This window comes from Coturnix japonica, chromosome 2 (genome assembly GCF_054131305.1).
Source record: "Coturnix japonica strain WE chromosome 2, WE-NBRP24, whole genome shotgun sequence".
Classification (NCBI taxonomy): Eukaryota; Metazoa; Chordata; class Aves; order Galliformes; family Phasianidae; genus Coturnix; species Coturnix japonica.
In genome coordinates, this window is record NC_140664.1 from 28,808,204 (window position 1) to 28,815,415 (window position 7,212).

General features: G+C 45.5%; 1 protein-coding gene across 1 annotated transcript in view; it reads right to left on the reverse strand.

The window, feature by feature from the left end:
* The window catches only part of KCNB2 (potassium voltage-gated channel subfamily B member 2), a 193,498-nt gene extending 192,976 nt beyond the window's left edge, over nucleotides 1-522 (reverse strand). Inside the window, exon 1 of the mRNA XM_015855775.3 lies at nucleotides 31-522. The gene's annotated coding sequence lies outside the window, so the exon portion shown is untranslated. The remainder of the gene's footprint in view (nucleotides 1-30) is intronic.
* Between the last annotated feature and the right edge of the window lie 6,690 nt (nucleotides 523-7,212).

Sequence of the window (7,212 nt, forward strand, 5' to 3'; positions counted from 1 at the left end):
CGGCGGGAAGAGGGATGCCCCGCCGCTTACCTTGCTCCGCAGGCGCCCGGGGCACCGCCGGGGGCTGGAGGAGGGATTCCCCAGCGCTGGCAGGGGCTGCTCGGGCTTCCCCGGGCACTGCGCGGCCGCCAAAGCCACGGCGAGACGTTTGTTTTGGTCGCTCCTTCCCGGGGAGGGCTTTGCTCTACATTCTCGGCTCCACATCACCGCCCCCCCCGGCACGGAGAGGGCTGGGGGTGGTAAAAACACGGTGAAGGCATCTCCCTCCTACCCCCCGGAGACGCGAAGCCGCCGAGCGAGCGGCGCGGCGAACGGCTTGGGCCGGCGGGCGGAGCGGGGGGAGCGGGAGGGAAGCGGGGCGGGGGGGCTAGAAAAGCCGAGCCCGCGCTGCCCTCGCCCCGCTGTAATCCCCGGCTGCATGCGAGCTGCCGGCTGCCGGCGGCCGCCCGTGTCTGCGGCTGTGCGCGGCGGCAGAGGGGCGGGGGGGCACGGCCGCTCCCGGCCGGGGCACGCGGGGAGACCCCGGACCCTCCTGACCCCCTCCCCGCCTATGCCCGGCGACGCGCACACGCCCGTGGTGTGAGGGGAGCAGAGCGCACACAGCTCGCGGCAGCCCCCGGGCAAGTAGTGTGTGTGTGCAACACATCCACGTGCACACGCAGAGCCCTGCACTAACCCCCGGCCGGGGATGCGCACAAGAAGCCCAATCTTCTGCCCAGCGAGGCATGCACGCTGCTTCCCCCCCAGAAGAAACACAGAGCCTACGCAATATACACACACACACACTGCTGCCACCCAGTCCCACGGAGAACCAACACCCAGCACAGTGGTTGTGGCTGACAGCCCCGGCTTGTCCGCGGTGTGGGTTGGTGTAGGGTGATGCTTCCCGGCAGAGGTTGCGGTGCCCAGGTGGGCAGGATCCCCTGCAGGATGGGGTCTTGCTTTTATCGCCACGTCTCCATGGGGCAGCTGCCTTCCATAGAGGCTTCTGCTGCTCCTGCTGCTTCTTCCGCTTTCCCATAGGGTTTTATGGTTCTTTATTGCTTTTTAATGGCAAGTCCTTTTTCATTCCTGATATTGTGAGGAAGTCTGTCTCCTTCGTTCCATGCTGCTCCTCTGGATTTTAGGTAGGGGGATTACAAAGCTGCTCTCCTTTTCAAGGTCTCCTCTTTTACCTGGGTTTCATAATGGCTCCTCTGTCACTTTGCCCTCTGCATTGTATTGCTCAGGCTTCAGTTCTCCCTATGGCTCTGAGTTCCTGCTTCAAGTGTTGTACATTTCTCTGCTGGGATGAAGGATTTCCAGCACAGCAATTCTAAGCTGCTGCGTTTTTGTTTGTTTGTTTTTGTTGTTGTTTTGGTTTGGTTTTGGATGTAAAGACCTAATTATTTTGCAAGCCATCCAAGAAAGAGATTGAGCAGTATTGCCACTCTTTCTTCAATTAAAAACAACTAAAAAATAGGCTAAACTTCAGATGTTCATTTACTTTGTTGATTTCCCCCATTTTATTTGCTTTCCAGACCAGGCTGGAAAAGATACATGGGTTTTATTAAAGAACAAACAGTTTTTGCCAGCCTAAGTTCTGAAGCTTTCTGAATGAGTACCACAGCTTAAGATGGGCCATTCCTGCTCATCCTAAGTGGTGCTATTGTAAGCTATGTGAACCTATAAAGGTCACCCTTAGAGGCATCAGGACTTCACATGGTGTTACACACTTGAAGATCTACCTGTATGTGTCACATCAGTGAGAAAGGTTGGACTGAAGCTTTGTCTTCTTGGCAACACAGTAGCTAAAGCATGATACAGAGCAGTAGGAAACCGGAGTTCATTCATTCAGATGCTCGTGAAATACCAGGTTCCCAAGAGCTCCACTGCTCCTCTACTGGTCTTCATGATGCAGTGAGTAGTTTGGAGGGCTGCACATCTTATAGAAGCAGACTGTATTTTCATGAGATGTTAATATTTGAGGCTTAATTTTGCTTTAAAAATACTCTTTTATTTCTTTCTCACACATACCCAGACTCTAAAAGGATTTGCTTATGGAGAAAAGTGTCTGAAGAGGAGAGGATAAGAGAGCTCCCACAGTTCCCCAGCTGTGCTGGTGCACATACTGTGCAGACACTGTTCCCCATTAAGCAGTTTATCTGCATTCAGAATGGAGGAACTGTTCCTGAACAAAAATTTCTTAGTGTGTCCAAAGTAAAAATGCTTTTATTCTGGGAAAGAAATTTTACATACAAAGTGTATTATCATACCAAGAAACGCACTTATTTCACTGTATCTTCATTGTTCTATTTCCCTTCATAAACGAGAGCTAACTGTTCTTGCCTCACTCATTTTATAGCACTGGGGCTTTTCTATTTACAAACACTCATCTGGTCTTACAGCAGTGTGGGGAAGTTGAAGAGAAGACTTTGAACTTCCTCTGTTTACCAGAAAAGAAAGATCAAAATGTATAGCCATGCTGATGACCAGACTGTGTGGGAAAGATTCACTTCAGAGGAGTTTGGTTTTAGCTGGTCAGATAATGGAAGAAAGACACAGCTTGAATGAAACAAAAATCTCTTTCCTACTGAGGTTTCTGTTGCAGGATTTTTCCCCTCATTATAGCTATACTCTTCAGAGCATCTTTCATCAAAGGTTGTTCTCATAAACATGCTGGACTTCTTCCTTTACTTTCATAGATGAGCTCAGTAGGCCTCAGTGAGGCCAAGCTTCCCAAATGCCTCCAATAATCCCTCCTTAGAGGAAGAGGAACGTATGAGAGGAGGAAGTTGAGCAGACACTTGGAAAGATGTAACTAACTCTCAAATTGCAACAGAATCAATCGGAGAATCATTGAGGTTGGAAAGACCAGTAAGATCATCCAGTACAAGCATCAACCCATGCTCTAGACCATGTCAGTCAGTGCAATATCTACCCTTTTCTTGAGCACCTCCAGGATCAGTGACCCTACCACCTCCACTGGGCAGCCTTTTCTAATGCATTACAACCCTTTCTGAGAAGAATTTTTTCCTAATACACAACTTGAACCACTCCTGGTGCAACGTAAGGCCATTATCTCTTGTCTTATGAAGAAGGATCGTTCCAAATCACAATCTAACAAGACAATTATCTTTTCCACTGCTGTTTATCCTGACCAGAGCAGTGAACTCATGTGATCTTCATATTTGGTTTGAAGAAAGAAGAGTCAGTTGGCATTTTTCAGCCTCCTGAACACACTCATAGGACTTCTGGCCCTGCCCAGTCACCCTTGGGATCACCCTTAAACCCTCCATGGCCCAGGACACCATTTCAACATTGCCTCAGGCTGCCAGCCCTTCTCTCTAGTCCTTATGCCAATTCTGCCCTTGATGGATTTTGAATTCATCACTGATCCTGTCAGTTCTGCTCCCAGCTGGAGCCCATGACTTGACTGTGGAGTTGGTTCATTGTGTTCTCTGTCTTGGATTGTTGACAGAGTCTCCTCAGCCCATTGGCTGTGGGATGGTGTCCCATGGTGAGGGGTGAGCGCACTGCCTGCATTCAGGAACTTAAGCTCCCAGCTCACCTGCCTTGCTGAAGCAATTGGGCTTTTCCATTCCCCTACCAGCAGAAATTTCTGAATGGTTGCAAAAGAATTTCTCTGTGTCCAGAAGCTTTCAGAAACAAAAGCTGGGTCTTTACCATGAAAAGTTACCAAGGGCCTCCACCTCAGTGGAGAAGGGAATGGTCCTCTTGTGGACTGGGCTTATGGCCACTCTTCAACATGTAGGAGCTAGAATTACAAAAAAACACCATCAGTAGGAGGGCTGTTGTCATCAGCACCAAAGCTGGCTTGTCCATCTAAATGGTTGATCATTTTCTTGAGTGCAATCATCACAGTTCTTGCAATGCCAGAATGTTACGCCGGGTGGTCTAGAACTATCTCCTGATTTCATAGTGATGAGTCCAGCAAATGGTGGAAAGAAAAAGGGTCTGTTGTCGTGGAAGAGCAAAGCCCATTCCAGTGCACTTTCTGTCACCCAGGACCTCCAGATAAAAACAATTCAAACAAAGGCAGATTCGTGGCCAAGTCTAATATTCTTTTAAAATAAATCACATTGGAAATAGCATTTGGCAATAACATAGCCCACCACAGATCATACCACGTCTGGTCTGGATTAGGGACTTCCTGGATCATGGGATATATCTTTCCTTGCTCTGAATGACTGTTCTTTTTTTCCTCCTATTTATTATTTTTTTTTTTTAAACAGGTTTTGGTTCCCTTTCATCAGATTTCTGAAAATCAGAATATGTTTTCCATTGGTTTTGCCACAAATCAGACTCCAACACATTTTCTCTAACATCTCAGGTTCTAAATGAGCTCCTGTAGAGGGCTTCACCTCTTTCATAGGATGCAGTGAGACAGCAATTTCATTAGTGTTCAAACTCTATTTGTAGATACATCTAGGAACGGCCTGCTGCTGGACACAGGAGCAATAGTGACAAATTTTCTTCCCCAGTACAGTAAGTGGAAACTTGCAGGGCTGAGTATCACAAAGACAGCAGTGGATGTGAGCAAGAGCATAGCCAGGAAGGACAGATCACGGGCAAGATGCCACTGTCAAATTAGCCACAACTTGGATGGCTTTTGAGGGTTGCTTTTCTTTTTGGCTGTTTGTAAAAATTGATTCATTGTTCCTTTCTTCTCTGGGTGGAAATTTAATTTTTTTTATTCTGGACAAAGCTTGACAAGAAAATAGAAATTGCTGTCAGGGCTAAAATCAATTTTAGGCACAACAGAAACAGAAAACAAATTTGAACTAAACAGAGGCATATCAATATGATTATAGCTGAATCAGAGTTGTACAAACTGATTTATTTCAAATTTGGGCATCTTCTCCTATGTACAAGTCAAGTAGACAGGATTTACTGACTGGCATTTTTTGTTAAACAGACAGAAAGCCTGCTGAATGGCTGCTGGAGCTCCAGCCTGCAGCACTGGGATGTAGTGCTCTCCTTTGTGTAACGTAAGATGGAGATGATTTCCACAAACTCAAAAGTGCTTTTTTAACCTTCTGTAGTGGATTTTCTGTAGTGGATTCCTTTAAGTTATGTTTTGATTTAAAAAAAAAACAACAACAGCAACAACAACAAAAAACCCATATTTTGTAATCTTCATAGTTGCTATTCTTTTTTAACACGACCTGAATGCTAATCCTTTCTGACAATTAAAATTTAACCCACTATTATTCACAGACTTTTAAATGGAGAACCCTTATTTTGGCCTCATGCCATGCCACAATCAAGGGAATCATTCAACTCTGATCATGAGTACCAGGTAGGGTATATCCCATATTCAAACTGCCCCAATGCTTTTTGGAAGATGCAGTGGCTTGGTCCAACTTTATGACAAAAGATTGGCCAAGTAAAATGAACCTGCCATTCTAATGACCTGGTGTTTCCCAATTATATCATATAGAGGAGGCCCTGTTCTCCCATCCCAGCAGGGGCAGAGGTATAGGAATGAGGGGGCTCTTCCTTCCCATGTGGCCCACCTCCTTCTCAGGTTCCTCCTTGAGGTATCTGCCCAGGGTTTATTTGACAGGCAGCTCATTGCTTTCACCAGCACAAGGAACTGGGTGTAAGAATTCTTGGACTTTTTGCTTCAGAATGTTTCTTCTCTATGTCAAACAGGACTTAATAATGGATTAATTAAAAGTGATCCATCGTAATAGCTTAGGCATAATAGATTTTCCTGAGCAGGTTGAAGCCGAAGGAAACAAAAGCCAAGGACAAGAGCTGGAGGGAAGGATGTTCAGCACCCTTGCAGAATTACTTGCTAAATATGTTTCTTTATTAGCAAGGGAGAATGAAACACCCAGGAGCCAAGGATTTTGCAGTGAGAAGAAGCCAATTGTAGAGAGGAGGATCAGACTGTGATTAGTTGTGAGAGGTATGAAGCTTCTAATTATAAGGGCAATCCCCATGCTCCTCCCCTGCAGCCTGGCAGAAGAGGATAGAGAGAGAGCAGAGAGATGGGGCCTGGTATCTGAGGGGGGAGCTCCCTCCATATCTCTCACAGGTTCTTTGGGAGAACTATAGGGAGATTCATCTTCCTGTAAGAGAAGCTGACCTGAGCAATTCTATTGGTATCTGGGCACTGGTTACATACAAACAGCACAGTCCTGCTCTGACATTGTAATAGAAACTGAAGAAACAGAAGCAAGGTGAGTGAGCTTCCCAGAGATTAGGCTGACGCTGTGGTTGACAAATCAGATAAACTTATGCTGCTGAGAAATGCAATACATTAAAGGTAGATAATTTGTTTAACAATTACTCTATTCACAAATGAAGTGTTAAGATTTGATACTCCCGTTCACATCACTGTTTTTGTTTTCAAATTGTTCCCTGTGGGCTACATCTTAGGTCTGAGATGCTGAAAACCTGAGGATAATATCTTTTTTAATGAAATGTCTTGATATCTCTGGCAAATCCAGACCCAAAATTAAGCCCATGTTTCTTCAGTTGTGACTAACACATTCCCTTGAACATTGTTCTGCACCAGCCCTGCCGTACACAACTAACAAGATAAAAGCTCCGCACATTACTTTCAGCTGTTTTTCAGGGTTTGTGCAGATATTCTTTTTTCCAGTGGGATCTCATACTAATCTGATAGAGTAATAAAGTAGCTTAATTGCTTTCTTACTGTGGCCTTCACCCCAACAGTTCCCCACAGCCTTTTTATCATTTGTGATGCCTGTAACAGTACTGAGTGATGTGTAAATGGGGCACTTAGCCCAAGTGGAACGTCATTGCACACAGACAATAATGAAGTTGCTACCAGGCAATGGTTTCAATTTGTAAACTGCTTTTGGGAAAGAAACTTTTTTTTTTTTTTTTTTTTTTTTTTTTTTAATTAAAGTTGTTTGAAAATCAGAGTTTGTTGCTCACGACAACTCTCACTTTTTTCAATCTGAGTGGCAGCTGCTCTGCTAACAAAACTGCCATCTCCCCTTAGTAGCTGTAGGAGATTAACAGAAATGGTGTTGGAGGATGAGCCCTGCCTGAACACAGACGTGCTGAGCCCAGGTCAGGTTTTAAGCCTTACAGTTTTATCAGGAATCACAAAATCATCTGAGTTGGAAGGGACTTTTATAGGTCATCTAGTCCAACTCCCCTGCAATGAGCAGAGATTCCTACAGCTCTATCAGGTTGCTCAGAGCCCTGTCCAGCCTGACCTTGAAAGTC